The 25,562-nt window shown below is 49.2% G+C and overlaps 1 long non-coding RNA gene across 3 annotated transcripts in view; it reads right to left on the bottom strand.

The window, feature by feature from the left end:
* Positions 1–25,562, bottom strand: part of LOC120372457 — a 41,671-nt gene that overhangs the window by 3,849 nt on the left and 12,260 nt on the right. The window contains exon 3 of one of the 3 annotated variants that reach the window (XR_005584980.1): positions 21,312–21,483. The exons of 1 other annotated variant lie outside the window; for it this stretch is intronic. This is a non-coding gene — a long non-coding RNA (uncharacterized LOC120372457). The remainder of the gene's footprint in view (positions 1–21,311; positions 21,484–25,562) is intronic. One more of the 3 variants, XR_005584982.1, reaches the window with a different exon arrangement.

The raw sequence follows: 25,562 nt of genomic DNA, 5'->3' as shown, positions 1-25,562 counted from the left end.
GACTTGCCCAAAGTCACATGTGACAGCAGTAGCAGAGCTGAGAACTCAACTGAGGCCCCTTGAGTTCCAGGCTAGTGCTGTAACTGCATGACCATCCTTTCTCCCTGCACACCATGCATGATGGAAGTATATAATAAAAAGGCATGGTCAGCGCCTCAAATGTATTTAGGCTCCTACCTTCCATTGAAATCAATGGAACATAAGTGCCTAAATACCTTTGAGGATTTGGGCCTGTGCATCTTATGCACTGGTGTCCATATACTGTAGTGCTATCTGGCACAGAAACCAGGTCACCTCTCCCACACCATAATGATCTATCCATTTCTCTCATTACCAGCAATGACTACACCAGTCTTCAAGTCTCCCACATGCCAAATTCCTGTTGACTTCACTGCAATTCAGTAGGTGAAAGGGTCTGCAGGACTGGCCCTAAGCAGAGCCATGCAGCGCTCCTTGAGACTAGCAGGAGGGCATCACATCCCTCAGTCAGAATCAGCCATGGGGGGAACCTGGTGGCACGTGAGGGTTGGTGAAACTCAATATAGTTTTGTGATTTTCAAAAATAGTGACATCCACTAAACCAATGTTACCGTCCCTTAAATTCTGGTGTAGTGTGATCTGATCCACTTTAAAATCACCATTTCTGTTGTCCCATTTATAACTGCTTGTTTTAAATGGGAAACGTGTTTTAATGTCTATTATTGGGAGTGCGGAATTCCCATCAAGTTTCCCCTTCAATCTAGACTAGGCTATAAAATATTACATTAAAGAGTAAGAAATCTTGCCCTGTGCTAACCCAGACTGGACTCTCGCTCCTTTCACTAACTTTCACCCATGATAGCAGAAGCCACATTTATAACAGCTTTACGCCTGTTTGACTCAGACGTGTGGGGATTTTTTTTCAGCCAGTGGCCTTCAAGAGTCCATCCTGATGAGGACACTTGCAGTAATACTGGTGCACGCAGTGATCAAGAAGTTTGCTACCAAACAGCAGAAGGTGAGTGGAGTGCATAAAGAGAGATGTAGAAACAGGCCCCAAGATCTGTCTTCTCTACTGGATAAAAGCCTGACCCTGGTTGATGTTGCATTGAGAGGCCTTGTAGCTTCAGAAGGCCATATAAACTGTCAAGGCACTGCCTCCTCCAGCCCTGGGGATAAAATCACAGCATCTTAGGAAAGTCCCTTTCAGCTTTCCTTCTATTCCCACCTCTTCAGACAGGTCTCTGGTTAGCCACTAGGAAGGTGCTTCCTTTAGCAATGGGACTTAGTCACTCTTACATCCAGATGTAAACTCACACTCTTATATGCTAGAGGAGAAAAGAACAAACAAACCTGAAACCAGCTCCCAGCAATCTCCTTTTCGTCTAGGTGGCTAACCTCACTAGTGGGATTTTCCTCTGACAAGGTTCCAGCCAGGCATCTGTTGATAAATACTCTGTACCGGCTGGCTGACAGAGCTCAGTGCACAAAGACTTATTCCTTTTAGGATACCCAGTCCCACCCCACGGCGAAGGTGCTGAGCTCTACTGCGTGATCTCAGTGATAGTTTAGTGTCATCCAGGTGCACAGGCTATTAACTACTAGCTCTCCTACTCAGTCCAGGTTGGGAGGAGGAATCTCCGGGTCTGAAATAACTAATGAGTGTCCTATCTTATGGCAAATGGTTTGTCCTCACTGAATGAAGATACACACACAGCCTCTTGTCTGAGTGACATTCAGAGCCCAGCTCCACCACAGATCTCCCTAGTGCTGTAGGGACAATGCAAAGATCAGAGTCACTTAGTTTCTTAGTTAAGTGAGTTTACAACTATTAACAGCTCTAGTCAGTGACACTCTGATTGTATTGCAGACAAGTTCAGCATGGAGAGTGACCATGGAGATTTGCCCCACGCTCTTCCTGTGTTCCCCCACTCCAGCCTGATCTGGTGCAGCTACTTCTAGAAGTGGAAATTCCAATTCCCACAGCTCACCCAGCAGCCATCCAGTGGTAATCACTGTCGCCAGCAGGCAGAATTTGACCTGCCCACTTCAAAATCCAATTATGAATGAATCTCCTGAGTTCTCCAGTCTCACTGTTTTTCTGCATTTGCAGCCATTTAGCTCAGCTAATGCAGGAACTGCACTCATCTGCAAACGGCTCCTACCAGACTGGCTCCCACAGCTTGAGAAAAGCCAGAGCAGCTCTGAGGAGGTTTCTCAGGAGTTTCCTCCTGCTGTGAGTCACCATTCATATGCTACTGCCTCTCTAAGCAGTGAGGTGTTCCCCACAGTATCATTGTCTCTGTTCTGACCATGGGCACTGTGCAGGCCTTCCATCTGGAGTGCCGGAATTCAGCCTTTAGTCTGCCCACGGAGCACCGCAAAGCAGCAGGCAGCATGCCTTTCCTCAGTGGGCTGCTCACCCATCCTCTGCAGCATGCATGATCTCTTACCTAACAGTGTGGATCATGGCCCAGGCACTGCGCTGGCCTGATGCTGAGCCTTCAAACTGCCTCAGAGTCTGTGTCTCTCCATTGTACATTTTAACCCAACTAGACAGTAAGACAGGGGAGCATGAGCATATTTTTTGCATCATTAGAGAAAACATGAAGGGTGCAGAGCAGAGGATGTTAACATCTCACTATTACCTTCTTCAGGTAACTGATGTCCTTTTAGTGATCCTCCAAACACACATGAGCCTAGAGAAAGAAACCCTTCAGAAGGGAATGGACTGCGGCTGTGGCTGACTGGTGGGGAATTCCACTTGCAGTGGGGAGCTCTCCATTGGTGTAAGGTGGCTGGAGATGGCAGAGCTCCTGGACAGGCCAGCCCCCCATTTCCAGAGCAGAAGAAGGAGGGAGCATGAGGGTGTGCCAGAGGAGCAGAGAGGACCTGCCAAGCACAGTCCTGCTACGTTGATCCTCGGTTTGCTGTTTTCGGCCAATGGGAGCTGCAGGAAGCGGCGCAGGCTGACGGATATGCTGGCTGCCACTTCCCACAACCCCCATTGGCCTGGAGCGGTGAACTGTGGGGAGCTGCGATCGGCCGAACCTGCAGATGCGACAGGTAAACAAACCAGCCTGGCCCACCAGGGGCTTACCCTGAACAAGCTGTGCCCCTAGTTTGGGAACCACTGGGCTAGATGGACCTTAGTAAGGCATTTGATACAGTCTCGCATTATATTCTTATCAATAAACTAGGCAAATACAATTTAGATGGGGCTACTATAAGGTGGGTGCATAACTGGCTGGATACCCATACTCAGAGAGTAGTTATTAATGGTTCCCAATCCTGCTGAAAAGTTATAACAAGTGGGGTTCCTCAGGGGGTCTGTTTTGGGACTGGCTCTGTTCAATATCTTCATCAACGACTTAGATATTGGCATAGAAAGTACGCTTATTAAGTTTGCAGACGATACCAAACTGGGAGGGATTGCAACTGCTTTGGAGGATAGGGCCATAATTCAAAATGATCTGGACAAATTGGAGAAATGGTCTGAGGTAAACAGGATGAAGTTTAATAAAGACAAATGCAAAGTGCTCCACTTAGGAAGGGACAATCAGTTTCACACATACAGAATGGGAAGAGACTATCTAGGAAAGAGTACGGCAGAAAGGGATCTAGGGGTTATAGTGGACCTCAAGCTTAATGTGAGTCAACAGTGTGATGCTGTTGCAAAAAAAGCAAACATGATTCTGGGATGCATTAACAGGTGTGTTGTGAGCAAGACACGAGAAGTAATTCTTCCGCTCTACTCTGCGCTGGTTAGGCCTCAACTGGAGTATTGTGTCCAGTTCTGGGCACTGCATTTCAAGAAAGATGTGGAGAAACTGGAGAGGGTCCAGAGAAGAGCAACAATAATGATTAACGGTCTTGAGAACATGACCTATGAAAGAAGGTTGAAAGAATTGGGTTTGTTTAGTTTGGAAAAGAGAAGACCAAGAGGGGACGTGATAGCAGTTTTCAGGCATCTAAAAGGGTGTCATAAGGAGGAGGGAGAAAACTTGTTCATCTTAGCCCCTAAGGATAGACCAAGAAGCAATGGGCTTAAACTACAGCAAGGGAGGTTTAGGTTGGACACTAGGAAAAAGTTCCTAACTGTCAGGGTGGTTAAACACTGGAATAAATTGCCTACAGAGGTTGTGGAATCTCCATCTCTGGAGATATTTAAGAGTAGATTAGATAAATGTCTATCCGGGATGGTCTAGACAGTATTTGGTCCTGCCATGACGGCAGGGGACTGGACTTGATGACCTCTCAAGGTCCCTTCCAGCCCTAGAATCTATGAATTGGTCATAAAGCGCCATGCACACGCCTGTGACACCATCTATATGATGATTATTTCTTTATTTGAATACAATTGTCTGGGTTAATTGTGATCCTAAGAGACAGTTCTGTAAGGGAAGCAGATCACCTGGGATGAGTCTCGCTCAATCACCAGAACCATGTTCCTTTCTTTATCTCGCCTTTTTCTAGGACTCTATTTTTGAGGTCCCACTCTGCACCTCCATTGTTTCTCACACCTCAGTTAAAGGTGGGTCCCTCTTCATCCAGCATTTCACATATTAACACTGTCTTCAGGACCATCTCAGAGCATCTATCTGTGCACTCTGCTGAGAATGAATCATTTGATGCTCACCGAGGAAATTGGTGTCATGCTGTTTATAAGCAAAAGGGGCTTTGGATAGGAATTCTGTACAACAGACCCTGCGGGAAAGTCCTTTTGTTGTTTAGCCTGTTACTCGCTTGCTGTCTGTTGTTTTAGTTCTTCTTTCACGAGGTGACCAATCAGATCCCACATCTACACACTAAGGAGCCACCCACAGGAATGGATGAAACACACAAATCCAGCATTCTGAGCGCTCACTCTAAGGGTATGTCTACACAGCTAAAAACGACCCCTGGCTCTGCCTGGGCGGAGACTCATGGTCATCAAAACCTGGCAGGAGGGGTGGATTTCAGAGCCCTGGCTCCAGTCTGAACCTGAACATCTACACCGCTATTTTTAGCCCTGCAGCCTGAGCCCAAATCAGCTCATCTGGGCTGTTAGATATCTGCTGAGGGTGGATTCCCCCGCTGCAGCCTCATGTCCCACTCAGATAAGGGAACTGACAAAGATTAATTACAAAGCCAACTATCCCCTTACAGTAAATACACTAGAACCCAGACACTGACCTGGGGAGACGAAACTTCATTAGCACACTGATTAAGTGAAAGCAGAGACACCAGCTTGGATCAGAACTCAGGGCTTGTCTACACTGGCAATTTACAGCACTGCAGCTTTCTTGTTCAGGGGTGTGAAAAAACACACCTCTCCCCCAAGCGCAGCAAGTTTCAGCCCTGTAAAGTGCCAGTGTAGACAGTGCACCAGTGCTGGGAGCCGCGCTCTCAGCGCTGGTACCTACGTCTCTCGTGGAGGTGGGTTTTTTAGAGCGACCACACAAGGCATGTTAAAGCACTGCCGTGGCAGCGCTTTAGCGTTGCCAGTGTAGACTAGCCCTCAGTGACAGCACCTTGCAAGAATGAGTGAAGCCACAGGAAATATAATCTGATGATAAGAGATCTACCGCTCCACTGCTGGGTGATTAGATGGGTCGGGGAATTCTAAGGGCACCACAGACCTGTTCACGTCTAGGGCACCGGTTGAATTCCCAGCCCAGGCCTTTAGGGACTGACAGTTATTGCCATCTGATGACTGTTGCTGTCCTTTGTGTAGGGAGTTTTGTGGTCTCAGCCCAGTTCCCAAAGGCCGCATCATCAAACCACTAACTGGACCCTCGTAAGTAGATTCAGCAGAGATCAAGGGCTGAATTCGCCATGGGGGTTCACTTCCTCTCCCCCCTCAGAAGTGGTTCTTCCTGGTCAGGGGGGCTACAGGGCAGTATGGGGGAGCTTGCACCATCACTGTCTATGCTGTACTTGTTTTGTGGCTCTCTCTCTGGCCTACCAAGAAGGACAAACCCTATAAGATCAGAGAACACTCCCTGTCTGAGTCCTGAGAGATTAATTTCTCTCACTCTCTCCGTGCCAAGTAACCCACACAGGACCCACTCCCAGCCTCCCCACAGCTGCCTGTCTCAGCCCAGCTCAACTTTTCAGGCACTGCTCATCAACACACCACGCCAAAGGCCAACCCACCTCTTCCTTGCTGGTTCCCTGCCTGATGGAGTAAGTGAGAAATGGCGGCAGTGTGCTTCAGTTTTCCCCTTCTGTAAAATGGGGATGATAATAATAATTGCCTACTGCATGGGGGAGGGGAGGTGCAAGGCTTAAATAACATCTGCCAAGTGTATTGGGAGCTCCAGCTGAAAAGGTGCACAGATACCCTGGTGATGAGAGTGCTAGGAGAACCTGAATCAAACTGAGTGGGACAGTTCTCTATAGCCAAGCTACTACTATCAGTGCTGGTGCTGCCATCTCACACTGTGCCAGGATAGAGCCATGTCTCGTCATACATTTCTCAAAACAGTACATAGGAGCATTTGAGCTGGGCATCTCCCTGGAGGAACATCAGTGCCCTCCACCACCAAACCTCCACTCAGCTCCCACCTGCCCACCTGAGGCAGGAAGGCCCTCGCACTGTATAACTCCCTTCTGTCTGCAAAGTCCCGGCAGTGGGGCTGGCCCCAATCCTTCTCTAGGTCTGTGAGAAGGTGTAACGGTTCTCACATTCAGCAGAGGGTCATTGTTACAAAGGTAAGGGGGGCATCAGGACAGTCACTTCCCCTGAAGGATGTAGCTTTCATCTGCCCCATTCCATTATGAAGATCAAGAAATAAAACCCTATTTTCCCACAGCTACCCCTCTCAGCTTCGCTCCAGCTGGGGTGTACACAACTCACCATGCTAGAGCACCCCTGAGGGCAAAAGCTGGCATTGCAGCGTTTCCACCTCACCCTCTTCTGCAGGGTTCCCATGGACGGGGGAGGGGAGTTGGCTCTCCATCCAGGTCACATTTATGTTTTTACTCCTTGCAGGGTAACCGAGCTCCTTAGTCCAAGTACAAACAAGCACCAAAACTAGAAAATCTGTAGCTCCTCTGGGCTCATCCTTCAGCCCCCTTCCTTGCAGGCAAGCCCCAGCAGCAGCCTGTTTTACTGCCTAGCCACCAGCTCCTAGGCACCAATCAACCCAACAACTCAGGCCAAGCCCTCCCTCCTACCTCTGGCAGGTTAGAGCCTTCCCACATTCTCTAGGCCAGGGATCGGCAAACTATGGCACGTGGCCCATCAGGGAAATCTGCCGGGGGGCCAGGACGGTTTGTTTACCTGCAGCGTCTGCAGGTTCGGCTGATTGCAGCTCCCAATGGCCGCGGTTCATGGTTCCAGGCCAATGGGAACTGCGGGAAGCAGTGCTGGCCGAGGGATATGCTGGCTGCCACTTCCCGCAGCCCCCATTGGCCTAGAACGGCGAACCGCGGCCAGTGGAACTGCGATCGGTTGAACCTGTGGACGCTGCAGGTAAACAAACTGTCTCGGCCTGCCAGTGGATTTCCCTGATAGGCCACGTGCCAAAAGTTGCTGATCCCTGCTCTAGGCCAAGCCAGGCTTCTTACCCCATCTCTGAGCAGCTTGCCAGCTCTCTTCACCAACCAGCCCCCACCTGCTGCTGGGATTTCTTCCTCTGAAGTCCAATACGCCGTACAGGTGCAGCAGGGTGGTGCTAACCAAACAGGGCTGGCTGGCCCCACTCCAATCCCAGCCTTTCCCAGCAGAAGTCACTGTAGGAAATGGGGAAGGAGCACTGCTGGGGGCAGAGAGCACTCAGCTACTCCAGCCACTATAAGTAGTGGTGTAGCTGTAGTGGCAGCTGGGTGGGACATACTCATGATTGGCTGATGTGCCTTCCCCACAAGCTGTCATGCACTCATCAAAAGCATTAGAACTACAGGTGCACAAGAAGGGTTCAGAATGGAAGTGGGCCAGTATATTTTCACCAGTTGTCTCTCTGCCTCCCACTTGGAGTGGCATCCTTTCACCCTGACCTCTGCACCAGAAAACGATGACTTCTCCATCCATAGCTGGGCAGCAGGGGGTTGGGAAGAGAAGCTAATTGATGCTTTTCAGCAGCAGGAACCAAGGACACCCAGGTAGGTCAGGAAGTCAATGATGACGTTCTCTACCCAGAGCGTTGAGTTCTGCAGTACAAGAAAATATTAATCCGAGTGCACAGAAAGTAGCAGAGACCAGCTGCTGGAGCAGGGTCGGAGATTCAAGGAGGTAGCATCCTCCTCTTCTCCAGGTCTTGCCTTATCTTGCTAGCATTGAGAAGGACAGTCCTGTGTTCCAGTATGAGACTACCATGCTGGTGGGAACAGGGACTGAGAGAGGGTTTGGAGCAGTTCCAAGGCCCATGAGAGTTTAGGATGTGCATAATCCGATGGGAGATAGCAGGCACTGGCTGGAATAGCTGAGGTCCAATAAACAAGCCGAGTTGCCTGAAAAGATTGGGAACCACCATTTGAGAAGATCTGATCTCATTCTTCAGATGAGTGGGTCACTTGGGTGGAGTGGGTCACATGCTATATTAGTGAACCAAAACTGGTGGAGGGATACCGGTTATAGACCCTTGTTTCTCTGGACTTTGACCACCAGAGGGCAATGTTGGCATGTACACGAAGGCATGTACAGTACAGGAATTACAGGGAGGCTGGACAGCTTCCCATCCCTATGTTAGAAGGGTGGCAGGGCTTGTTTAAACTAGACAAATTGATGGAGGATAGGTCAATCAATGGCTATGAGTCAGGATGGGCAGGGATGGTGTCCCTAGCCTCTGTTTGCCAGAAGCTGGGAATGGGTGACAGGGGATGGATCACTTGATGATTACCTGTTCTGTTCATTCTCTCTGGGGCACCTGGGATTGGCCAATGTCAGAAGACAGGACACTGAGCTAGATGGACCTTTGATCTGACCCAGTATGGCCGTTCTTATGTTCTTAATGATTTTTAGTGCCGCTGGTTCCCTATTTGTTTTGGTGAAAATATTGGTGCATGTTTCGTATTCTGTCTGTGAGCCAGGGTAGGCGCTTCCTTAACTCCATTTCCACTCCCTGGGTGATTGGGAAGGACCCAGGCTGAGGGAAGCGGGGGGGTGGCACTGATTTTCTGTCCCCACAGCACACCTATGATCCTGTTACACTGGGGAGCATGTGCTGGGACTGTCGGCAGCTTTCTGACTGAGCTCAGCAATAACAGGGCTGCCTGAAATCAGTGAGTTCTGCTCCTCCCTAGCAGCCTCTGACTATTGAGGGGTTCCAGGGCAGGGGTCCCAGGGGCACTGATGGAGCAAAGCATTTCACTCGGGTTCAGTGGAAGATGGGATTGCAAGGAACAGTAAGATTGCATTTGATCTGCACAGGGCTTGCTAGTTGCTTCCCCAGCAGCTGGCTGGAAAAAACACCGAGCTAAAAGGGCTAAATTCCAACAGCATTAAAAAAGCAAATAAAACCCCCTGTTCCAAAAGGGGGAAATGATGCCCTCCTTGTAGAGTCCCCAAGCCCATCCCTGTCTCCCTCTTCAGAGCTTTGGGAATAAAACTCAGACCTGTCTGTTGTGATGAGTTTGCCGGGTCTCTGGGAGCACAGCATGTGAGTCACAATCATTTCCCCTTGGGAAACGGTGACTGTTTATCCCTCAGGAGAGTTCCTTCATCCTCATGCCACCAGAAGAGGGGCAGGAAGATCAGAACTACAGGGAACCTCTGTGGTAATTTAATCAGCTATGTGATTTACATAGATTGGGAACAACTGCCCCAGATAGGCCCCTTCTCTGACCCAAAGCATTGCTGCTTCCCAGTCTCTTGGGCCATGCAATGCTACTGTCTTGCCCCCACTCCTCCTGGCCAACCTAGATCCTGCCTTGAATCCCCCTCCAGCAGCCCCAATTCACTGCTACTCCCTGCAGGTCCTTACCTGGATCAGCCTGGCCCCAGACAGCCACACTCTGCCCTCTGCTGCTGTTAGAATCAGTCACAAAGAGTCCAGCTCATTCTCAGTGTTCATACGTTGGTCCTCACTCTCCATCCAGTAATGCCACCCACTGGCAGCATCTTTCCAGTAGGGGCCCCTGTGCAGCTGATATCAACATGTCTCAGTGGAACTTCCCCCTTTATTCCAGGGTGGGGCCTTCATGCTGACCATGACATGGCTTATAGGTCTCCAGTCAGCTCATTTAATCAAGGAGAGCTTTGATCCCATACTGAGGGCTGCAGGAAACAGCCAGCCAGGGCTGCCGTGGTACTGTGCCATCATCCTTTGTCCTAAGGGATTGGCTGTTTCACATTGCCATACCTGGTTCATGCCTGTGCTGCCTTTATCCATGCCTCTGAGTGGAACCCCCATGCCATAGAGGCCCTGAGAAGGAACCAGGAGTTGGACGGCGTGTGGGGTCAGTGTCAGATTCACCAAGGGGATATCAGGCCAGGCAGGTGAGCAGGGAGCAACCCTGCCGCAGATGAGGGGCCGCAATGGAGTCTTCGGGAGGAGGATTCCCTGGGTATAGCCCATGCTGCTGAGAGTGGATGTGACTCTGAATTCTAACTCCTGGCTTTAGATGTCACAGGAATTCCTTCCCTGGGAAGCTGCACCTATTCCTTCCTTTCCAGCCCCCTTTCTCATGTGGCAGGGCTTCCCCCAGGATACAAGGGGTAGGAGCAAAGGGCCAGAGTGTCTATGTGGGAAAGGCACCATAATGTTTGCAAACTGTAGAAAACAGGGACATGGTGTATTGAGGTCTGGGTTATCTCAGACCACCTCCATCGAGGGCATAGAGAGAAGGACCTAACAGGGCCTTGTTCCAAGGCATTTTCCGTTCTACCTCCAAATGCTCCAAGCAATGAGGTTTCTCACCTTCCCTTGGGAGATTATTTCACAGCCTCATCAGAGATCTGCCTCCCTATCAGGACTGCTCGCTGGCTCCAGGTGAAATGTTGTTTTGTTGCTGTTGTAGAAAAATGGTCTTATACAAAAATGGAAATTTTCACTAACAAGTTTTGCTTTTCCCACAAAAAAATTCCTATTTTTTTCTAATTAAACTGGAAAATGCAAAAAATGTCATTTTTTAATTCATTTCATCACATTCTCTGCCTTTTTTCCTCCCTCTGTCCTCTATTCTGGGGGGAAAGGAGAAAAACAGAGAGGGAGAATAAAAAATGAAAATATTCAAAATCAAAATGGTCAAAAAACAATTTAAAAAATAGCAAGATAGAAGAAATGAAAAATCACCCCTTTCAAGCCCAATGGTACAAAAAGTACTTTGAACATGAGCCAACTCCATTTTTTATTTTTATTTTTTTTGACCAGGGCTGGGTGAGGCAGTCAGAGTGCATTTGCTACAAGCTGCCTGTCAGCAGCATGCAGGGCATGATTGCTTGGGTACACACTGAGAATTGCCAAGTCATGATTTTATTGTGTGCCTCACAATATTTGGTGCTTTTCTTAACGCTCCAGCGGCTGGAGTCATGTGACTGTATGAGACTCTCAGATCAGGTCTAGGCTCAAAAGTTAGTTTGAATTCTTCTGTCAACGTAGTTACCACCTCTCCGGGAGGTAGATTAACTATGCCAATGGGAGAACCCCTCCTGTCATTGTAGTGAGTGTCTGCACGGAAGCACAGCTGTGCTGCTGTAGCATTTCAAGTGTAGATAAGCCCTCTACTCTTATTTTTTTTAAGGAAGTTTCTGGCCCTTATGATCACTTGAAAATATGACCCAAGTGTACCCAAAAAGCTCAGAAACAAGAACACAGGTTAAAAGAACCCATAGTTGACTTTGTTTTAAAAACAACTTATGATTTTGAAGCTGATCTCATGACTTTTGAGGCCTGACTCATGGTTTTGAATGTTTGGGATTGGTGGTACTGCCTGGGGTTTAGAAACAAGCAATCCACCACAGGAGGTATGGTGCCAGGGTGCAGTCTGGCATCAGCACTGGGAGCCCTGTGACTTGAGTCACCCGTGCTAAGGGGACATTAGTCAGGGTTAGAGCTGGTCAGAAAATCCCCTCACAGAAAATGTTGAGGAAAACTCTATGGACAGCTTGGTCTTTGTCAACAACAAGAAAAAAAATCAGCTGCAAACTAGAAGTCAGAAATCCAATTTTCTATCCAAAAAGAGTTTCAGTGGAAAATCTTTGACCAGCCCAAGTTTATTGCTGTGGTATCCAGGATCCTTAAAAGAACCCAGTCCCTGCCACTAAACTCCAATGATGGAGTTATTCAGACAGCATAGTTGCCATTTTCTTATATACCAGCTCCCCCTAGCAGTTATAATGCACTATGCTCAATTGCTACGTTTTCTCAAGATCGCTTCTGTTCTATTTGGGGATATCTGAACACCACCCCTTTGGCCTTCCCTCTTTAATCCTTTACTGATCTCAAAGATAGCACATCTGTGACTGTCTCCCCAGCCATGAAAGGCTGCGTGGCCTCCAGAACCTATCAGAGCAAGCAGTGCTGGGTTCAGTGAGAGCAGTGCCAGATGCCCCCTCCCTCCCTACAGTCAGGGGGGTTGAGTAGAGTGTCTCTCTCTAAAGCTCTCCTGTTACGGAAAATATTTCATGCGGGAGGAGGAAGAGGTGGATGCTGCAGCCACTGTTTTCTTCCTTATCTTTCCCTTTGTGATTCAAAGTTTTTGTAACATAAACAGGAAAATCAATCCAACCACATGAATCAGATTCTACTGGGCATCAATTCCAATGTGAGAGAGTGAAATGAGGTGGATTCTCCCGACTCCTTCCCTCCAGCTGATACCTGGTACTTAGCTGCAATCTTACATCACAAGCTCTGAGGGCATTTTCCATTAGCTCAGTGTGGTCATCATCTCTACTTTGCAGACAGGGAAACTGAGGCACTGAGTGGTGCCACGACTTGCACAAGGTCACAGAATGAGTCAGCAGCTGAGCAGAACCCCAATTGCCTGACTCCCAGCTTCATGCTCTAGCCCCATGACCCTCCTTCCCCCACTTTCACCTTGTAGAGTCTGGGCTTGTGACAGAGCTGGCTGCAGATCAGGATCTCAAAGGAGAAGCCCAGGGCAGGAGGCGAGGCAGGGAAGCACAGCTGGCCTGTCTGGGTGCCTGCAATGCACGCATGGTACCCGAGCCAGCGCTGTCTCAGGTCTGGCAGGGCGCTGGGCCTCTCTGCTTTTTTTAGCATCTGTTTCGACACAAGGTTTCAAAACCAAAAATGTGATTCAGTATGAAAATAGAGTTCCCTTTTCTTCTTTCCTACTGCAGGAGGGGCCGAGGTGAAGCCTGCCAGCCAGACGACCCTGAGAGCTCTGCATGCAGCCTGCAGCCACCTTCCCATTTGGAATATGAGTTGTGGACGCTACAGGGGGCCAGATTTCCAGAAAAGCTCAGCACACTGGGTGCGTGCTTGGTGCTGAGCTTGCACATTTGGTACCAAAGTGCAGGTTACTGGACTTCCACCAGCTGAGGTTCAGGCCTTGTAACCTTAGGCTCTGATCCATTTGGGTGGAGCCTCATTCCTACACGGAGTAGACAGTCAACGGGGTACAAGGGGTCAAGGATCAGATTGCAGGAGCAGGGCCTATTATTCAGTTAAATGTGGTGTTAAAAAAAATAAATCACTGCAGCTTCCCTGTGACAAGAGCAAAAGTGCAATGATGCAGGAAGAAGCATGATGCGATGCTGGGAGCACTTTGGTGACATGTATAGTGTTTACTAGAACCCCCTAAGAAAGATCCAGATCTTGAAAGTTAATAACCAGCATAATAAAGCAATAAGATAAAAGCCGGAGTTGAGGATGGAGTTAAAGGAGTGAGTGATGCCTCAGACAGGGGAAGCTGAGATGATCAGTTCATTATCTGCTGTGTCCTCTGCCTAAGGACCAGCCTGCCCAGACCGTAATGGATTCAACTGACCAAAGTCTCATCCTTCCTTAACGAATATGGTGGACCCCTCTCTCTTTGGGCTGAGCGGCTGCAAACTGTCACACAGCGCCACGTCAGTCCACACGCGAGGTTTACTTCAGCCCCATTAGGACTGGAAACGTGGGTGCTTTTGTGTTTGTTCGTTTTTAGTAAAAGCTTAAATTCTGCACAGCCCATAGCAGCTATGAGAAAAGTGCTGCTATAACATACAAGCCTGGACTGGCTCAACCTGACCCCGGCTTGGTGAGCAATTCCTCCAATCTTTGCATCCATCTCTCTGTGAAATCCCAGGGCCTGAGACAGCTGCCTCTGTCTCACAAATGTCTTGGGGTATCAGGGCAGGGAGGAAGCCAGTGAGGGAGAAGGAGGTGGCAGCCAATTCCCTCTGCGACTGCAGCCAAGGAACAGCACTGGCTGGCACTTGCAGAAGCAGTTGCTAGATACCCAGGCTACAAGAACAATAAATCTCAGAGCTCCGAGCTGTTTGCAGACATAGAGGAACAGATTCTCTGACTTGCTTCATTCAGGTGGTGGAAAGGGATTGGGGACTGCCCCTTAGCTGGGAATAAACTTGGCATGGGGAGTGTCCCCAGCCGAAATAGATCCAGCAGAATTAGCTCATACCTCTCCCTTCCCCACAGCCTCTGGCACAGGGGCCTGTCAGTCCAGGCTGGAGAAAGGCAGTGACTACTGCTCACTGGCACACCTTACAGCAGCCCAAAGGATGCTCTAACTTGCACCTGCGGCTGGACAGGGAGCGAGGGAGCTGTAAGTAGCTGCCAGGTGACTTTGCCCCTTTGCTGCATGCAGCAGAAGCTGGACACAGGGAAGAATCTGGCTCAGAGAGTGAGTTTGCCTGGCACTTTGCAGAGGGAGCTTCTACTGAGGAGCACATGCTGAACAGGCTCCCTTCTCAGGTGTCAGCCACGGTGTGTGGCTCAGATCACTGCTCTGGGAGGGGCCTGAGCTATTGGAACAGCTGGCTTTTCTCATCCTGCTTAACAGGGAACAGCGTCTACTCCAGTGAAAAGGGTGGGGAGGGGGAGAGCGATGCAGGACAAAACGCCTGAGCCAGCAGAAAGCCTGCGGTGAAGGTTTCTGAGGAGTCAGCTCCCTGGCCACAGCTGCTGCTCTGCTGCAGTCTGCTTCCTCCACTCCTGTGGTTTGCACATTTCTCCCAACTGCTGTAAAGAGAAAGCTTGCTGGGCCATTTAGGAATAAAGCAGAGAGTCTCTTTTCTCCCTCGGAGGGGGAATGCTTTTAGTGCTGCTTTGTTAGGAAATCCGCATGGTGCCCTTTGCCCGGGGCTGAGTGGATTAGGAATTCCAGAGACAGGGCATCATGCACGTCCATTTTACAGTGCAGGATGTTTTGGCGCAGATCCCGGCCTGGCTCATGGATCACACAATCATGGTGCCTGAGGTCAAGTAGCTCATTGTTGCAGGGTAACTGCTACAACCTTTGGTCCCCTTTGAGGAAACTTAATGAGTCTCTGGAGAGAGACAAAGATCCACTTGCTAGAAATGGTTCAGGTTCAACAACTGGATGCAGCTGCCTTTACTGTAACATTTTTTAAGGGCCAAATCCTAGTTCCAGTGAAGTCAGTGGCAAAGTTCCCATTGACCAGGGCCGAGACCTTGGCTTGGAGTATTAAAGCAACATCCCCAGCAAATAAGAGCATCCCAGCCATTGAGGGCAGCTTACAGTTCCTGGACTGTGGCTTTTGTCAAAGCAGGACATTGGACAAGGAGGAAGGAAAAAGGAAGAGGAGGAAAGAGGACAAATCATAACTGAAAGTGGTGCCCTCATTTCAAAGAAGCCTTCACATGATCTACAGCACATTCCAGCCAAGCACTACCCGTCACAGTGTGGGATAGACAGAGAGAGGCTCCTGCATCCATCACCAAAATGTAGCCACTCCGAGATGGAACACAGCAGCTGTTTGACAGTTTGGGACAGGAAGTGAAGAATACCATAGCCAGCTGAAAGCATCGGGGGGGATTTCAAGAGGCAAAATGTAATAATCAGTGTTGGAATGAGGCCAGGACACTGGGGTTAACACCCTGCCTCTTGAGGAAAGTGCCATGGGACAGCTGATGTGTACAAGTGAGCAGAGCCTCAGTATTATACTAAAGGCAAACTTGGGCAGGCTTTTGTTCTCCCAGACTTCTCTTGGGGGGCAGGGCAGCTGGGTGGGAGCAGGGGTGGTAAGAGGCAGTGCAGCTGGCACCATTTCCAACAGGGTTTTACTGTTCAGCTCTGCCCTGGGAGCTCCTTAGAGGGCTTGGACTCCATAGAGAGGCCTGACACTATCACAGATTTTACTGGGCACTTCTGTGCTGCACAGAATAACTCCCCAACATCCTGCCCCAGCATGCACCAGGCTCGGGGTAGCACCTGGGATGCAGTCTCTGGGGACTGTCTCCACTGTAGAAAAACAAAGTCCTGGTGAGGAACCCGGAGGGGATGTCCCAGATGTGACATTGCAGGGTGCAATCCAGACCAGTGAGGGCCTGGGTCACCCCTGCCTGCAACTTGGGGTGCCTCACAGTGCTTTGCTGCTGTAGCGTGCAACCTGGGCTTCTCACAAACAGCCTGACAGCATGCAGGGCACCGTGTGTTTGTGTACAGCGGTGGTTCACCTATTTACTATTTTGGGCCGCATAAGCAGCCCTCTATGTGTTCTGTGGGCTGCATCCACACAACATATATACTACCTGTATGGCGCTGAGGATGTCACATGGGCCACACTGTGTGCTGATTGAGCCACAAGTGACCTGCAGGCTGTGCGTTGTATAGCCACAGCCCGGGTCCAGAACTCTGACCCCAGTAGCCTATCGGCACACACCAGCCACACTCCAATTTCCACTATGCTTGGATACCACTTGCAGGGTAACCCAAACACACACCCAGTCCTGGGATTTCCCCCCAAAACATGTGTTCTGCACTGTCCAGCCCTCTCTTTGGGCTAGGTCCGTACTAGGTCTGTTGCCCCTCTAAGGTGAGCAACATACCACAGTTTGCTACCATCAATGGAGTTACCCGCATAGTTCACTGCATTGGTTTAGTTTTGATTAAAGAATAAAACAAGTTAGTTTAACTACACCGAGATAGGCTTTAAGTGAGTACAAGCATACGGCACTGACATCAGAACTGGTTACAAGAGAAATAAAGATAAAATGCTTTCTAAACTTAACCAACCAGACTTGGTTCAAGGGGAAGTTCTTACCACAGGTTCCCAGTAACAATGCTGACCAAGTGTCAGGTCAGGATCTGCTCCCAAAGCCCAATGGCTGTTTCTTTTGTCTTCTTAGATGAAAAGGAGAGAGATGGATAGGGAGAGATAACTTGGGGGCTGGGGGTTGCCCCTATCAAGGCTGATTCCCCACTCTGGCACTTTGAGTGCAGACGGTGGGGCCCACAAGGATTCAAAAAATTAATACTGGCCACTCCAGGCTTGTATTAAACTCCCAAGGTTACAGCTTCTCTCTGACCTTGGCTTGGTAAATGCTGCCACCACCCAAATGCAAAATCCCTTTTTGGGAACCCAGGAAGGTGCACTTGGGAATTTCTTCCTGTGGGGTACCCTCAAGCCCTTTAACCCCCTCTCCAGGGAAGAACTGAGAAAGAAAACAAAGGAAATTAGCTGTTGCCACCAGCTAATTAAACAGCATGTGCATAAACCTCTTAGGACACCAAAAATCCAATCCTGTTCTTAAAAAAGGTACATTTTATTAAAAACAACAAAGAAAAGAATACATCTGGAACTTAAGACTCTTACTAGATTTTAAAAGAGCAATTCCAAAAATTAAGCACCCAAAATAGCTTTCTTGGGGGTTCAGCTTAAAGGTTACAAGCAAACAAAAGCATCTGGGGTTAGCACAGAGGAGTCCACTAGCCATAAGAAATAAACAGAAATAAACCTAATAGCATCTTTCTAAACATTCCTGATCTACTTACACATCTGGGGGTTCCAAATAAGTCGTTCTAGGTATGATCTGATGATCTATGATCATACCTGGCTTAAAGCTTCTCATAGCATAACTACTCCATGTTCCCCTCTTTCCCGGAGAATAACAACAGACACAAAAGGGAAGTTTTTTTCCCATTTTAAAAAGTTCTAGCCTTCTCATTGGCTCCTTTGGTCAGGTGCCCACTCCCTTTCCTTTACCTGGGGGACTTTTTTAACCCTTTACAGGCAGGGACGGCTCCAGGCACCAGCACGCCAAGCGCGTGCTTGGGGAGGCAAGCCGCAGGGGCCGCTCTGCCGGTCACCGCGAGGGCGGCAGGCAGGTTGTCTTCGGCAGCATGCCTGTGGAGGGTCCGCTGGTCCCGCGGCTTCGGCAGACCTCCTGCAGGCTGCCGCCAAATCCGCGGGACCAGGGACCTCCCGCAGGAAAGCCACCGAAGGCAGCCTGCCTGCTGTGCTTGGGGCGGCAAAACGCCTAGAGCCGCCCCTGTTTACAGGTAAGCAAGCAGAGAACAGCCACCAAGAGGGACTTTATAGCTAAATGGGTGTCCATAAAAGGGAATCCCCCTCCCCCTTCATTTATCACACCTTACTTTTACAGTTCAATCACTCTTTGAAATGCATTTTCCTGAGGGTTACCCCTAGATAAAGTTCCTTCCAGTTGTGAGGATGGAGACATGGGGGTCTGTCCTGAAAGAGACTTCATGCTGTTGTTTGCTAAACTGCAGATTTGCCTTGCCTCCCTCTTGCTGTTTCAAGGCCATTGTTTACTACATATATGTACATTGAGTTGAACAGATTCCTTTGTTTAAGGCCTGCTTGACCAGTTCTGCCTAATCGGGGCTATGTGGTTTTAAACATGTGCCACCAACTTCTTTCAGGGGGAATTCATAACTTTACACAGAATGTTGCTACCCACATTTCATCCTGGTATTATTGACCAGTGAATTGAGTTTTCCAATGATACCGTGCAAGGCATATTTTGCACAAAGATTATTACAATGATATGTATGGTGTGAATATGGGGTGCACTCCATCACACCATGGCTGTACATTGGGAGGTCCAGCCCTTGCTATGATCTCAGCCAGAGTGACTTATATGCTGGAATACTCAGCAAGCCATCTCCCAATGCAATCCTTCCACTGCTCCACTAAAGTAGTCCCATCCAGTTACTACTATATTTTAATGTCCTTTCTTACCCTATCCTTATTTATATCAGGCTGGACGCTTTTTCAGGATGTGGGTGCAGATACATACGAGGATCTGGGGAACCCAGTGAAAAGAGGGGTGCCCTTGGCAACAAAGAGAGACAAGAGCTGGGTCCCTAGCTTTCCCCTTCACAGAGATACTCAGTCCTATCTACAAATGTACATTGTCAAAGAACTGTGCAGACATTAGCTAACTCAAAGGTCTCCATCTCACCTGGCCATCAGTGAGAAACTTTCCATTGCCTTTCACAGCACTTGAATCATGGGAGGGAGGGAGCCTGTGGTACAGTGGAGGGAGACCTGGTCATAGGAGAAGGGCCATGCCATTTCTGGCCCATGACAGCGATTGAATGAAAGGAACACCCACCTCCTGTGGCTGTAATGTGCCATGGCTATGCCCTCCTGAGCCCTAAACTGGACTTTGGAACAGCCAGACAGACCTGGTCCCAAAGAACCTATCCCCAGGATCATCAGAGCCCAGTGCATTGTGGGGCAGGACTTTGGGAGTCTAGTCAATGCTGTGCTTATGCCATGGAGTGCATAAGTGATCAATAAAGCTTACAGGTACTGAATTTACCACACTGTGGCATCAAAGTGTTTTCATATAAGGAGGTCCCAGTAACCTAAGACATAACAGTGGCAGCTGCATGGCAGCACCAGACATACACCACAACAGGAAGAGGCTCCCAGAACAGAGGAAGAGCAGAGCAATGTGACAGCATCTGGCCCCAGGTGCCCCTGGCCCCCAGGACACACGAATGACCCTTTTGCTGCAGTCTAACCTCCCAGAGAGACACACTACAATGTTAGAGCCTACCGCCCTGGATGTGACCACGCTCAGACATTGGGAGAAATCAGATCTGCACCCTGCGAAACCTAGGCCGAGACCTAAACTGCTCTTAAATCAGCACTTGTTGGCTGCCTGGCTTCCCGGAGGCTGAGTCATGGCTAGCACCGCCTCCATTCCTTCTTCCCAGAAAGTTTCTTCCTCCGCCAGATCATTCTTTTCCATCACCACTTTTCTTTGGAATTTGGAGAGGTCACATCTGGGGGACCTGTCCATGTGTGATCTTCCTCTCCCCTCACCACCCATCCCATCCACTATCTCCACCGCAGCTCTGCTAGGATTCACCAGAGAAGAAAGAGCAGATAAATTAGTCATCATCATCACATCCGCTCATTGTCAGACAGTGGGCACTCAACAGCCCATGCACCAAAACGCCCTCTGGCCACAGGATTGCAGTCCCGTCTCTTCAGTGACTTGGGTTTATTTCTTCAGAATAAGACTAACAAAAGTTCAGCACCTCAACCACATGCTTTCACGACCTACGGCCTCATGCAGGAGCCTATCTAATACCAGCAGCCCTGCCTGCCGGGGAGTCAAAGCAAGTCTCTCCGCTCCCGTCTTCTCCCTAGCCTGCTCCCTGCAGGATTACACTTCACAGTCCCTCTTCCTGGGAGTCTCACCTGTCAACTGGGGTCTGTCATCTACAGAAACCCTCCTATTCCTCATAGCTCTCAGCTCAGCTGGCGACTTGCTGACTCGCTGAAGGAGGTGGCTGAATAGTCACAGGTGGGGCTGGACCAAACATTCCTTAAAGAGCCAGCCACCATGTCATGTTCACTTAGAAGCCAGCTCACATATGACATGGCCCCCTCATTTCAGTCATTAAAGATCTGCAGAATTCAGTGACTCACATAGACACTGACCGTGCACCTGAGTATATATGGTACAGTGGAGGGATGGGGAAAGACCTCAGCTCTACAGACAGGACTCATCAGCAAGGCCATTCCCAGGTGGGAGAGATCACAGGAGGGTCAGAAGAGAAACAGCAGAGCAGTGGAAAAGACCCAGGCCCACTGTACTCACTGACATATAAGCTGCCCTCCCCTCCACCAAGACTTGCATTGTACCCTTGGTGTAAATGACGCATCTGCTCCAATATATACAATAGCCTAGCTCAGGGGTTCTCAGCATGGGGGTTGTGATCCCCAGTGGGGTCAAAAACAGGTTTCAGGGGGTCATTACCCCCCCCTTTCTATATTCCTAAATGCCAGGGGGGCTCCCAAAACTTTCTTCTGTTGTAACATGGAGCCAGGATGAAGCTGGAAACCCCGGCCTGGCCAGAGACAGTGCTAATATCAGCACCGTGGAGTCGATTCTTCCAGCTGTGCATGTGGGTGGGACGAGTTCTTTAAGTCCATTAACAGCGGGGGAGCTGCCATTCTAACCACCCACAGCCTTTGTGTGTGGTGTGCATTATACCTGGGCCATGCTGGCTGCGAGGAAGAATGTGGATTTCACCTCTGACCTTGGATCCTCTTGGGTTGCAAACTGAGGAGCGTTGATGTTTCCTGTCCCATATGCATCTGAGTCGCAAAGTGCAGGCTGAACTTGGACCAGAATTACATGGACTGTGAAATTGCTGGTTTCACGACTGAGGGAGGGAGAGAAAAAGTCTGGTTCTAATTACACTCTAAGTGCACAGTTCACAGTGTATTACTAGGCATGATGTTATAATTTAAGGTTTTAAGACAGTTTCTGTTCTAAGCCTGCGTTTGACCCTGAGCTGCTTTCAGCCTGAACATATGCAGCCAGAGGACAGTATGTCTGGAAAAGTTTGAAGCTAATTGGATAAGCTGTTGCCAGGTTTTAGGCCCTTGAAATATAAGTGGTTTTTCATTGTTCAAAAGTGGGTCTATTGTTTATTGTCTTGTCTATTCAGCCCTCCAATGCCTTTCTTTTTTCTTAAGAGTAACCCACCATCACAATTAGTTTTCCATAGAGTTTAAGGCCAGAAGGGACCAGTAGGATTATGTGGTCTGACTTCCTGTATAACACAGGCCAGAGAACCTCATCCTATAGTTTCTGCATCAAGCCCACAACTTCTGGCTGAGCTACAGCATCTCTTTTACACAGATCTAGTCTTGACTTGAAGATTCCAAGAGATGGAGGATCCACCTAGGTAGGGTGACTAGATGTCCCGATTTTATAGGGACAGTCCCGATTTTTGGGTCTTTTTCTTATATAGGTTCCTCTTACCCCCATCCCACCACCCCATGTCCCGATTTTTCACATTTGCTGTCTGATCACCTTACACTTAAGCCTGGTCTACACTACGCGTTTAAACCGGTTTTAGGAGCATTAAACCGATTTAACGCCACACCCGTCCACACTAAGAGGCCCTTTATATCGGTATAAAGGGCTCTTTAAACCGGTTTCTGTACTCCTCCCTAACGAGAGGAGTAGCGCTAATATCGGTATTACCATATCAGATTAGGTTAGTGTGGCCGCAGATCGACGGTATTGGCCTCCGGGCGGTATCCCACAGTGCACCACTGACCGCTCTGGACAGCAATCTGAACTCGGATGCAGTGGCCAGGTAGACAGGAAAAGCCCCGCAAACTTTTGAATATTTCCTGTTTGCCCAGCGTGGAGCTCCGATCAGCACGTGTGGCGATGCAGTTAAAAATCAAAATAAAGAAAGAGCTCCCGCATGGACCATGCAGACGTGATCGCTGTAAGGGCAGGCAAATCTGTTCTATCAGCGCTCCGTTACAGAAGACGAATTAAAAAACATTTTTAAAAAATCTCCAGACAGACGCCATAGCAGGGGCTCAGCGCACTGCTGCATGACAAGCGTAACGGAAAGCCAAGGAATCAAATGGACGCTCATGGACTGGAGGACTCAAGCTATCCCACAGTTCCTGCAGTCTCTCTGAAAAGCATTTGCATTCTTGGCTGAGCTCCAAATGCTTCTAGGGTCAAACACAGTGTCCGCAGTGGGTCAGGGCATAGCTCGGCAATTTACGCACCCCCCCTCCCACCCCCAGAAGTGAAAGGGAAAACAATCCTCTCTTGACTCTTTTACATGTCACCCTATCTTTACTGAATGCTGCAGATAGACGCGATGCTGCAGCACTCAACACCAACATCCTTGCTCCCCCCCCGCCATGGGTGGCTGATGGTGCAAAATGACTGGTACCCGTTCTCATCATCAGCCTATTGGCACATGGGGCAGTGCAAAAGGGCTAGTAACCATGCTGACTAGCATCTGTCAGGTCAATCAAGGGCGCCTGGCCCTAATTTTTCCTGGTAGATGGTGCAGTATGGCTGATAACCATCGTCATCATAGCAACAGGGGGCTGAGCTCTGTCAGCCCCCACCCTTCATGTGTAAAAAAAAGATTCAATTGCCCCTGGACTAGCAGAGGGATGCTGGGCTCCTCTCCTCCACACTCTTTACTGTCCTGTCTGGACTATCATAGCAGCTGGAGGCTGCCTTCCACTCATTTCTCACTAACAAGTCAGTGTGTCTTATTCCTGCATTCTTTATTACTTCATCACACAAGTGGGGGGACAATGCTATGGTAGCCCAGGAAGGCTGGGGGAAGAACAGAATCAACGGGTGGGGTTGTTGCAGGAGCACCCCCTGTGAATAGCATACAGCTCATAATTTCTGCAGGATCTGACACAGAGCAGCTGTGCTCTCTGATACAGTGGTTCTCTAGTACACTTGCCCATATTCTAGGCAGGACTGATTCTATTTTTAGATACCAAAAAGGAGGGATTGACTCTGGGAGTGATTTTTGGCTTTTGCGCCCCTGGCTAAGAGCAGCCAGGGGCACTTATGACAGCAGCAAATGGTGCAAAACGACTGGTAGCCATGATCATCTTTTTACCAATTTACAGATTGGTAGATGGTGCAGTATGGCTGGTAACCATCTCTGCTGTCATGCAAAAGCAGAAGTATGCTGCTGTGTAGCGCTGCTGAATCGCCTCTGTCAGCGGCATCTAGTACACATACAGTAACAGTCACAAAAGGCAAAACAGGCTCCATGATTGCCATGCTATGGCATCTGCCAGGGCAATCCAGGGAAAAAAGGCGCGAAATGCTTGTCTGCCGTTACTTTCCCAGAGGAAGGAGTGACTGACGACATTTACCCAGAACCACCCGCGACAATGATTTTTGCCCCATCAGGCACTGGGATCTCAACCCGGAAATTCCAAGGGGCGGGGGAGGCTGCGGGAACTATGGGATAGCTACGGAATAGCTACCCACAGTGCAACGCTCCAGAAGTCGATGCTAGCCTTGGACCGTGGACGCACACTACCGATTTAATGTGTTTAGTGTGGCCGCGCGCACTCGATTTTATACAATCTGTTTTACAAAACCGGTTTATGCAAATTCGGAATAGTCCCGTAGTGTAGACATACCCTTAGACAAGTTGTTCCAATGGTTAATTACCATCACTAAGGTTAAGATTAGTCATGGGTATTTTTAGTAAAAGTTATGGACAGGTCATAAGCAATAAACAACAATTCACAGGTCCAGCCCCACCGGCCACTGCTCTGGGGGTCCCCAGGGCAAGCCACACCAGCTGCTGCTCAGATGTTTCCCAGAGCGAGCTGCCCGGGGCCACCAAGCAGTGGCTGGAGGGCAGCTCCAGGAGTGGCTGGTGTGCCCGGCTCCAGGGCCGTGTGAGCCTGGAATTGCTCAGGCGCCCTGGGGTCAGCCACACTAGCTGCAGCAGCTGTGGAATTTTACAGAGGTGGCAGAAAGCCACAGAATCCATGACAAACTCATAGCCTTAACCATCATCGTTAAAAAATGTGCCTTGTTTCTAGCCAGAATTTGTCTAAATTCAGCTTTCCAACTACTGGAACTCATTATGCTTTTTTCCTGTTAGATTAAAGAGCCATCTACCAGAAATCTTCTCCCCATTTAGGGATTTGTAGAATGTGATCAAGTCACTTAGAATCATAGAATCTCAGGGTTGGAAGGGACCTCAGGAGGTCATCTAGTCCAACCCCCTGCTCAAAGCAGGACCAAACCCAACTAAATCATCCCAGCCAGGGCTTTGTCAAGCCTGACCTTAAAAACCTCTAAGGAAGGAGATTCCACCACCTCCCTAGGTAACCCATTCCAGTGCTTCACCACCCTACTAGTGAAAAAGTTTTTCCTAATGTCCAACCTAAACCTCCCCCTCTGCAACTTGAGACCATTACTCCTTGTTCTGTCATCTTCTACCACTGAGAACAGTCTAGATCCATCCTCTTTGGAACCCCCTTTCAGGTAGTTGAAAGCAGCTATCAAATCACCCCTCATTCTTCTCTTCTGCAGGCTAAACAATCCCAGTTCCCTCAGCCTCTCCTCATAAGTCATGTGTTCCAGCCCCCTAATCATTTTTGTTGCCCTCCGCTGGACTCTTTCCAATTTATCCACATCCTTCTTGTAGTGTGGGGCCCAAAACTGGACACAGTACTCCAGATGAGGCCTCACCAGTGCTGAATAGAGGGGAATGATCACTTCCCTCGATCTGCTGGAAATGCCCCTACTTATACAACCCAAAATGCCATTAGCCTTCTTGGCAACAAGGGCACACTGTTGACTCATATTCAGCTTTTCGTCCACCGTAACCCCTAGGTCCTTTTCTGCAGAACTGCTGCCCAGCCATTCGGTCCCTAGTCTGTAGCAGTGCATGGGATTCTTCCGTCCTAAGTGCAGGACTCTGCA

This window comes from Mauremys reevesii, linkage group 9 (assembly GCF_016161935.1).
Source record: "Mauremys reevesii isolate NIE-2019 linkage group 9, ASM1616193v1, whole genome shotgun sequence".
Taxonomy (NCBI): domain Eukaryota; kingdom Metazoa; phylum Chordata; order Testudines; family Geoemydidae; genus Mauremys; species Mauremys reevesii.
This window is presented reverse-complemented; position numbering and strand designations above follow the sequence as displayed.